This window comes from Ptychodera flava, chromosome 13 (assembly GCF_041260155.1).
Source record: "Ptychodera flava strain L36383 chromosome 13, AS_Pfla_20210202, whole genome shotgun sequence".
NCBI lineage: Eukaryota > Metazoa > Hemichordata > Enteropneusta > Ptychoderidae > Ptychodera > Ptychodera flava.
Window position 1 is genome coordinate 39427050 of NC_091940.1, and position 10950 is coordinate 39437999.

The window sequence follows — 10950 nt, forward strand, 5'->3', positions numbered from 1 at the left end:
AGAAAAATTGAAATCTTGGAGCTGCATACTCTCGAATATCATTTTGAATATCATTCTAATATTTTGTCACTCAAAAAATCCCTTTAGCTCAAAGTTGGTAGTCAGCGAAGATTTTTTGACCACAACAGGAAAAACTGACCTAAAATACAAATATGCAAAATCACTGCAATTTGACAAACCTGACATGTCACCCCTAGCAACCTGCACATCAAATTTCAAACTTGTGCAACAACTCTTTTTAGGAGATTTTTTGACCAAAAATGGGAATTGTCCCGAACTTACAAAGTCCGCAATTGTTCGAACAAACTCTGGTTCCCTCTAGCAAACCACATACCAAATTTCAGACCAATAGGACAAACGATTTCAGAGTCGAAGATTTTTTGACAAAAAAAAACAACAAAATTGCTGGAAAATACAAATATGCAAAATTTGAACTTCAGTTTTCCCTAAGAACCTGCAACTGAACTAGCAGTTCCTGAAAAGAAGATGAATGTGATGAAACACAGAAGATGGAGGACTGAGGACAATCCACTTATCTGAATAAAGCTCTTTGTCATTGACAGCAGGCTAAAATCTCACTTAGGGGAACACCATTTGATTTCGGGGGGGGGGGGTATGGAGGATTTTGAGATAAAAAAAATTGTCGCCAGGTGAGATAGAAGAAAAAAAAATTGATCCTGCCATGGCCTGAGAAAAAAAAAATTGTCATAACAGACAATAGTGAAAAAAAAAATTGTCACAATGCACCAGAAATTAGCAAAATTTGGAAACCCTATTCTCATGTATTCTTTGCCGCGCGCCGCCATAGGCGGCGCAAATGTTTTTACCACAAGCAATTCTTATGTTTTTTTTCTCAGCACTTATGATATAAGCATGCACTACATAGGTCTACTTACACCTCAGTGCACTCAATGTTTTCCTTCCCTTTCCTGACCCAAGAAATCATATTTCAGGATTTCTGATGCAATATCTCAATGGCATAGGCACTATCTAAAGGGGACTTTTTGACTTCTGTAAATTGTGAAAATTTTAAAACACAAGACAGGAGTCAATAAACTAGTGTTGAAATCAATATAGTATTCTCTCAATATAAATATATTAGGAAGATGTACAAGTTGAATGAAAAATTGAGGAACAACAAATGTAATGAAATACAAGGGAGAGGGTCACTAAAAAATTGAAAACTTCAGGGGCGTTACTCAAAATGTGGAGAGGAAGAAGGGACGGGGTTACTCAATTATTTGGCGAAATAAATTGAAACACATCTCAGATTGCACCATTGCACACATCCATTTCTCAAAATTTTCAATGCGAGAGGGGGGCACCCCCTCTCGTGTGCTCTCCCCCCCCTGGCTCTTCTAACAGTGTTACTGGTAAAAGACAAATTTAAAATACCTATCGATTGCACTACACTGCACCGTGGCGCACATCAATTTCTCAAAATTTTCACAGGATCTAGGACAAAACTGAACTGTTGTGAATTCATCCTTTATTATCACAGAAACATGTTTTCATTTACCTCAGTTCAATGACCATTTTGACAGTTAAACATACCATGTTCATGTTTTTCATTAGAAGCTGGCAGCTGGAGAAATGACACAAGAACGTCACAAATTTCCGTTCCTGTATATTTATTTATCTTCAGTCTCTGGCAAACAGAACTGTTTTTCACAAATTGTATTGTCATTGTTTGGTTGTTGAATATTGTGACACAAACACTGATCATGCATAAAATGTAAAAAAATATTGCCAGTGTTCAATGTCATTTTCAAAGTTTTACCAAATGCAAAATAACCTGAAACTCCTCTCAGATTGCACCATTAAACACATCAATTTCCCAAAATTTCCAATACGAGAGGGGGAAACCCCCTCTCCTGCTCTCCCCCTTGGGGTGTTATAACAGTTTCACTTAGTAAAAAAAAATTAAAAAACACCTCTCAGATCGCACCAAACTGCACCATTGCACACATCAATATCTTAAACTTTCCATGCAAGATACGGGAAAGCCCCTGTGACACTTCCCCCTAAGCCTCTCACGTGTTCTCCCCCTGTACTTTCAAATTCTGCCCGGTCAGATATCCTAGTGAAAACCCTGTCATAATATCCATTCAAATTAAACAATATACTATATGGTTAGATACTGCGTGAGCTTTTATATCTTTATTTTATTGTGACTTGCAATGTCATTTTGATGGGTTCACCTTTTTTGAACCATCATGAGATAACTGATGATAGTCTAGCAGAGTACATCAGGATTTCAAAGGTCTTTACTGTTAAATTGCTGTATTTTGTAAATTTTACAAATACATGTATTTAACTTTTCTAAGTGGGGGGGGGAATCAGTCAAAATTTCAGAGTTAGAGAGGGGAGTTACTCAAATTCATCATGGTTGACGGGGGGGGGGGGGGGTGTGTCACTTGAAATTTCTGAGTTTCAGGCCGTAAATAATGACGGCTCCCTTATATACAACGCATCACAAACTTGATGACAAAGAAAAAAAAATTTGCATTGCTACTCCATTTGAAAAGAAAAATGATGCAGCTCTTACAGTAGAACAAAAAATTGCTGTCACTGTGACAGAAAAAAAAATTGCTCCCATACCCATTCCCCATAACCCCCCCAAATCAAATGGTTCTCCCCTTATGAAGCAGTCGGTAAGAAGTTCTGTAAGAAGTGTTGTGCTTCAGGAGCAAAATGAAGTGTGAAAGGAAGATATTGTATAGCGCTGATTCTCACTACATGAAAGATGAAACACACATGCAAAGAAAATATCTGTAAAGGCATTTTTCTATCAAAGTCACAATACTCGACATCGTCAAACTCTAAGGTGATGTTGAACTTGTTCACCCATAATGCAACTAACATTATGTAACTTGACACCCCCTGAAAAAGAACTCACGAAAGATGATACAGTTAAAATTGGTAAATAGGTGCTTTAATTGAAATATATAGAGACCTCTTGCATGTGATAAAAAGGAATATGTTTGAATGAAATCTTATTTGAAATTCTCAATGTTTGTGCTTGCAATTCAGTGAGAAGACTCAAAATCACCAACAAAGTATTGCTGTTTTTCTGTATTGCCCTTTGTATGATAAAAAATTAACAGATAGCAGGCCAACACATTGACATTTCAAATCTTATCACATTTGAAGACAATCACTGGACATACGTGGGTCATGGTGCACTTTCCTCAGTTCACACATGCCAAAGTAATAGCTCCAGACATGAAAATAATAATGGCTGGCAAATTTTGATAATATCAGAAAGAAAGTAACATTGCATATATGTATGCTCCAATACATTGTCCTTGTGTCTAGGGATTAAAAAGCTATTTAAGTTTGTAAGAATTACATCATCCATCAATTTTACTCCTTTGTACATGTATGTATCATTTATATGAAGATGCAATCCACATGGGGATTGGACTAATCATACCAGTGTGATAATTAATATGATCCTGCATTTGCATTGCCTAGGAGTAGTCTATAGTGATAGTGAAACTGTAGTCTCTTGTAAATGTTTGCTTTCCTAATGCTATAGGCTCAGCTTTTAACATGCCATTTCAGTTATTTCCAGTCCCTGTTGTACAAAACTTTTCCCTGCACTAGGTATTTTTCAGCTTCAGACTTTGTTACTGTGACAAAAAGTGCCTGTCAATGGCTTCTTCCTCAGCCTCAGTCAGTGGTACTTTTCATCCATGAATGTAGCATGCTTCCTTCCTATGGAAAGGTAAGAAATGAGAAATTGAACAATTTAAAAATTAGAGACATGAGGACACTGAACTTTGATCATTGTTTGAAACTCTTTTTATGTTCAGGACGTCAGTTTGTTTAATCCTCTTTCTCCCAAGTGGTATTTATTTCTATGGTTTGTCTATGGAGCCTGTTAGAAAGAGGATTACATGGAGTCAAGATACTGCCAGGCATCAAAATTAGTGTTGTTCAATGATAGCCAACACTTGAGTATAACCCCTCACATTGTATAATATTCACCCCATGATAATTCCTTCCAAAGCCCTCCAAAAAAGTAAAATCCATGGCATAAGTCTTCCAAAGGAACCGATTTTAAAGATCCCATTCAAAGCAAACAATCACACAGATATACCTTGTTAAAGCGAAGCAGTCTGTGGCACTGTCTCAGATTTTGAAGCAGGGGGTTGAATGGAGGGAAATCACTTGCTTAACTGACATAGTTTCTATGGAATTTAACTTGAATAATGCAATACAGTATAGATAAAAGCTACATTTAGCATCCACTACATCCTGACTAAAAGGCCACTTTGAGACTGGTTTGATTAGCTGTAATACATAAACTACACATTTGTATAGACATCACAAAAACACACATCATTAGATAGTCTTAATTTAAGTTTAATTAAAGGGACAGTACACCTGTTACTTTTCTGATTTAAAAAAAATGTTTTTGTACCAACTAAACTATCTTTTCTTCTCCCTTGAAATGTCAAGTTTTCACCTAATCAAAGTGCACTGTAAATTTTGGTGTGGACTAAAATTAATTTGCTAACAATCACAATTTCATATATGATACATGCTGTCTTCACAAGTTAAACACTGGACATGCAACATGCTTTCTCAATAGAAAAAGACAGTGCAGTTGGTACAATTAAGAACAAAATTAATTACAAAATCATCAAAACTTACAGCTACTGTTCTGAGGAAACAAACAGAGTTATTCTGAATAGATAGGTTGCAGTCAACTCAGATTGTATAGTTTGTTTTTAAAAATTATCAATACAAAAAAGGTTTCACTGATTTCCCTGGATACCACAGTATCTGGTTTTGATGATATGAATATATGCAACCTATTCATACACATATCTAATGGAACCCGGATGTGACAGGATCAGACTCAGAGATGGTGGAGATATTTTCACAAAAGCAGTTTATACTCAGTTAAAAGGGAAGAAAGGACAGGATAAAGGTCAAGAAGAGGTATTACTGCAGAAAACTTGGGAAGGAGAATAAAATTCCACAGTTTAATATCATCATTACTTCACGTCAGTTCCACATCCTAAGCTACCATGAGTGAGAGGAACAAAGAAACCCTATCAATGATAATTCATCCCTCTAGTGTGCATAAATGAGGTCTATATCTAGAAACATACTGACTGGCTGTAGGCCCTAATGACTGAAAGTTACTAAAATAATTTCCCCTTAACTTAAGAATTAAAGGAAATTATTTAATTTCAGGTAACTCACAACTTAACAGGCAAGCACATGTACATGTACTGTGTTGTCCTTACAACCACTCAGTACACTGGCAAGGCGTCAGTATATCATTAACAATTCACTGACCAGTTTTATATGGCTTCTCTTTCTCATTTTCAGAAGAACATGGCGCTTTCTTTTCCTTTGCATCTTTTCCCTTGAAGCTAAGCAAAAAAAACATACATCATGTATAAATCATTTAGCAAAACTAAATATTTTTACCTGAAGTCATGTAACTGAATATCCATCTTAGAAATGCAGAATGTCTGTATTTGACATTGCAGAAGAAGAGATAACTTATGAGCACTACTCAATCATGATTTGGGAGTACCTGCCAGACAGTATCACTTTCCCACCTGCACAGTCAGTAAAAAGCAGTATTGAGCCAAAAGTATATGTATTTTCAACCACTTGGCTTTATATGTTGTAAGAGCTTTAGTCTAAAAATCATGTGTACAGTATCTCTGTCTTCAGGGACCTTCAAATATTCAAGGATATATTAAAATGCACCGTATGGGAAATGTTTTGCTTCACAAGTTTTACTATCTGTAAAAAAAAATTAACAAAGAGAATATTCCCAAATCATGATTGTCGAGAAAGAAGGCTAAAAATGACAAGCTTTTAAAAACAAGGTAACTTTCATTCTCATATTTTCAAATGACTTTGTATGGGAGACGTGATCTATTTACAATGCCAAATTTCCTTCAGTTAAAACACTCTAGACTGTAATGAAGCCTGATCTTCCAGTTTATCAATTTTCATGTTCTGTGAGCACCATGCCCCCAAGAAATTTGCAAGATGCAAGAACAAGAGCATGTGCAGCATTCTGAGACAGTTGATGAATCCCAAGGCACCAGGAAAAAGTTTATTTACAAAACATGCACAGGCTATCATGTTTGCAATTTTCTTGGCAATTGATAGTTTTAGCTACATGAATATGGCACAGCCCCTGATATTTTAGGAGGGAGGTTGATGCAGTTGGTCTATATTAATAAGTTCGATGATGAGAAACCAACTCCATTTTTGGCCAACACGATTGAAAAGCAAGCAAAGGTTTACTTGGAATGAAATTATGTACAGTATACATGTAGTTCATCATGTGAGTGTTTGATGTTGATGACATCTTGTTTATCTTTTTTTGAAGTGATCGGATTGGTTGATATGCAAATGAGCCATTGGTTTTTGAGTCCACAACTGCAGAAGTGCCTTTGCTCAACTACGACAAAACAATGAAGTAACAACAACAAATGCATAAAATGGTCATATTTATTACTATTTGTACACACATACTGTTGCGAAGTATTTGAACCATGATAACATGACTTCTAGATGCATGATACTATCTGAGTCTATCTGGCATATATTTATACTGCATTAGGAAAATTATTCAGAACTTGCAATATCACTTATATGATCAACATCCTTGGACAGAAATTCCTCAGGACTGGGATCCATGGTAGTGTCCTAAGACAGGTATCCATGACAACATCTTCACCCAACTCCTTTAGCTTTAAAAGAACAAATCACATACACACTGCGGTGAGTTCAAAATGAAAGCTTATGACTCTGAGTCTTGATCACCACTTCTACAACCTTGGTACTTTTTCCCCCATGATTCAAAATAAATCAAGTTGATGAAGCCCTAAACTGCAACTTCTGTGACTAATTTTAACCGTTTTTGTAAAAAATAATGGGAGTTATAAATGGCAAAAATGGCTTCCCATATTATAGCAACCTAGAAGCTAGCACACATGTGAAAATCAGCCTTGGTAAATTTCCCCTTTAAATAGCACAGACTGCAATTTTTAAAATTTCATCAAACTTACAGCAACTCACTGGACCCCATTAAAAAAGTATAAAATTGTGTTTCATAATCAGAGTTCTCCACAGGCCCATTAAATGTGGCAGCTAGCTGAGTGTTGGAATTACCCACTTACAAAACATGTAACAAAATAAGGCCACTTTGGAATGTGATTTCTTTCAACTCTGTATTTTTGCGGTAGTTTTGAAAGATTAAAATGTTCGGTATTTATCATAGTCAATACTCTTACAAAGTGTTTCAATTTCAAAGAAAATTTTTTTCTAGAAAACTGACCAGCTTCATGCTACATGTAACTTCACTGATACACAGTGAAGTTCCATGTAGTTACAAAGTTGTTATTCTCAATTGCTTTTTGAGAGTCTATTCATAATGTGATCATCATGTTTAGGAAAGTTGTGACAGGTACTCAAATTTTAGGCAGATAGTATGCTAATGTTATGCTAAAATATAGAAATGAGGCAGCACAATTTTTCAATCCAATCGTGGAGACCATTGATGTTGCGATTTACAAGATTTATTATATTAATATGTAAACAGAATTGCTATTCCCTAATATGTCTGAGAATTTGCCGTCTTGATGTTAAGAAAAGGACGGTTTCATTTGATTTGTGAATACAGACTTGGGGGGGGGGGGGCAGAATTTGAGAAAAAAAGGGATGGGAGGGTCTCCTTTGGCAATCTCATGCATACCAATTAACACCCCGACCCACCTGCTCATAATTACTGAAGTCTCCCTCAGTTGAGTTTGGTACAAGAAACATAGCTTTTGATTGTTATTGGGAATTAAAACATACCATGAGCGTTAACACACTGAAATCTTGAAAATGTTTTGATAGTACAGCATGCCAGGAAATAAAGATTGTTCATGCTTCCATGTCGATTTATTCTCAGCAAAGTCAGCCACACGTCTGAATTAAATTCTGAGTGAATCGCAAACCATAAGACCTGGGAACTTGGTACATGATTATGGAATGTGAAACATAAATCAGGCTTACCCCTTCAGCATGACTGACTTTCTGATTATTTTTTTTCCAAAGGATATGCTCGATAAACAATAATTATTGCTCGTGAACTTTATATTTATTAGCCAACATTTAGTTTCAAACTCCCAAGAATACTATAATATTAACATATAATCTACGTATTCTTACTTCACTTGTGATATAATGTTTTAATAAAATCTCTTTCACCCAGGCCCATAGAAAAACTTCAAATATATTATATGTAGACAAAGAGGAAATATATAGCGGAAAGAGCGTTCCTTAATTTAAGATACTTAAAAATACAACAATTATTGAATGTTTGGATTCGAATGCACAGTCAAAGGCAATGTGATGCCAATGGTAAAGGCGTACATTCACTGGGTAAGGGCTGAACGAATAGCGAAGAATCAAGCGACAACTGAACAAAAGAAGAGTGAGCTCTGTCTCCAAAAATCTCCAGATTTCCGGTGGAAGCGCATGTTGGACATGGCCCAGACGTACACCGTTTGCAGTAGGACTCGGACTAAGTCACCTCGACCCCTGTCCGTTTCGACCCCAATATTTCACACTCTCTTGTTGTGCTCACCTCTACCTTGTCATATCTTTCTTGTTTCATGACGTTTTACTGAATATATCATGTATCTTTCCTGGGAAAATTGGCTTCTAAAAGAAACAATTTAGCTGTTTCGATACACAAAATGCGGAGACACTTTTACGACCAAGTGCAGCGCGCAGACTGTTCATAGTTTTTGGCGACTTTGATGGACCCGGCCTAGCCCTACGTACAATGCTGTGTGTTCCCAGAGTTATATGGGGAGGCCATACATGATACAAGGCCGGGAACACACAGCAAGGACACCGGCCGGTAACCTGAGAGGTCTGCCAGTTGCGAGCTCGGCCAGTGCCCGCGCCGACCAACTCAGCCAGTGGGAGAGGTCTACCACTTACATTGCGTACATTTTCTCTTCACAGTCAACAGATGCTTTTATACCCATGCCAATTTAGTTTTTTTATGTTATTTTGTTGAACATTCAGTAAACAACGAGAACGTCTGACGTTTAGGCCTAACTCTGAAAAACACATTGGTCGACCTCACCCTTTCAACAGATCGCGGGTAGGGAGTACGATCGAGAGGTATAAATTGGCAGAAACAATGACTTCATCATTGATCGTTGGATGAATAACGTTATATGCTATGGTTTGACGGTAGTAAATCGTAGGTTCAAGGTATTTTAATGGAAAGCAAAATACGATGTACCACGTTCCGGCCGATGTCATCGTGTAGTTAGCGTTGAAGCGAGATAACCTCCATGGCGGAAGGAAGTTTGCAAACATCACGCTCATGAATGACATTGACATTGCTTAGCGAGACCTAGAAAATAGAAGACTACTGTAGTCTCATCATATAACCATACTCCTACTGGCCCAGCTCGCAACTGACTGACCTCTTTTATTCGGCCCGGCCTGGCCCTGCATCAGAATTACACGGCGGCCGTGGTATGCCGGCCTGGCCCTGCATCAGAATTACACGGGGCCGGGGCCGTGGTGTGCATAACCGCGGCCGCTGTGCAATGAACCACACGTAACTGTGCCCTGAATACCGTGCTGTGTGTTCCCGGCGTTATAGGGCGTCCCACCGCACACAATGTATCTGTCGAGCCATTCGGGTGCGTTCCCGACGTTACAAGGTTCCACTAAAGTCTTTCAAAGTGCTATAAGCATCGAAAAATCTGAGAACGTACTTTCGAGATGATAATGGGTGATTATGGCTTGCTATAATCATTGTTAACGTCTGGAGCGACACGGGGGGAAGGGTTTAGACCTTGACATGTATGGGTCACCATGCGTCACCTACCTTACACCTCTAGATGCATTTGAGATATAACCTAATCTACCAACCGCCTCGATTACCGTTATCTCAACAAATTACATCACCTTTTCACGTCATTATCCATGCGCACATCAGTGTGTTCAAAGCTACTTTTCGTCCATTTCAATCTCTGCCACGCTCAAGTTCACATCGCAAAATTCCCACCCACCCTCCGCAAAAAAAAAAAAAAAAAAAAAAAAAAAAAGTGCCTCGCTGCAGGGTAGCAGCTCACAATAAAAGAATATTGTGTTCCACTAATTTGATGGCTTTTTCACAATAAAGTTCCAGGGGGGTACTGTCATCCAGGCCGCCATGACGCCTTGACGCCCCCGCCGTGACGGTACATACATAACCCCGGATTTCGGCCAAACACTTGCCTCCGTGTCGTTTCTTTGCGTTAATGATACAAGTTTCATTCATACCGAAGGGGTCGAAACGGTCAGGGGTCGAGCGTGGGTCGAGTGACTCGTAGAAGCCACTGCAGCTCACAAGTTACCCGCGACAAAAATCGGGCCCGGTTAACGTTATTAGCTTCATAACAGCCACAGTGTCTTATAGGAATACAAAGCAGTAGGCACTTACCACTATCTTTCTTTAACTTGAACAAAAACCGGGAACGTAGTTAGTGTTCCGTAGATGTGCTGTACCACGACCCTCCACGACCGTGGCTGTACAGTCGGTCCAGCTGGCTGAAGCTGTTCGCACTAGTTACGCACACACGGCAGATATAACCATCCGAGTTCAGAATATAGTGCGTGCCGTGTTGGGCTTAATTGACACGTTAAAGGTTGATAGTTTGGTGTAATTGTTTGACATTAAGCAAGTACTATACTTTTAAACAATTACTAAGAAGATACAAATAGATGAAACTTTGAAATTATGATCCGCTACCTCCGATACCCTTCGCTACCCAAAATCTCATTTGCATAAATGAATCGTGCCTCATATCCTGCGATAATTGTGCTTGTGGTAAAAACATTTGCACCGCCTATGGCGGCGCGCCGCAAAGAATACATGAGAATAGGGTTTACAAATTTTGCTAATTT

The 10950-nt window shown here is 38.2% G+C and overlaps 1 long non-coding RNA gene across 1 annotated transcript; it reads right to left on the bottom strand.

The window, feature by feature from the left end:
- Window positions 1-2913: 2913 nt before the first annotated feature.
- Window positions 2914-10605, bottom strand: LOC139148419 (uncharacterized). The gene is made up of 3 exons (XR_011555925.1): window positions 10487-10605; window positions 5317-5393; window positions 2914-3720 (listed from the first exon to the last, which is right to left on the bottom strand). It is a non-coding gene; the product is annotated as an uncharacterized lncRNA (long non-coding RNA).
- Between the last annotated feature and the right edge of the window lie 345 nt (window positions 10606-10950).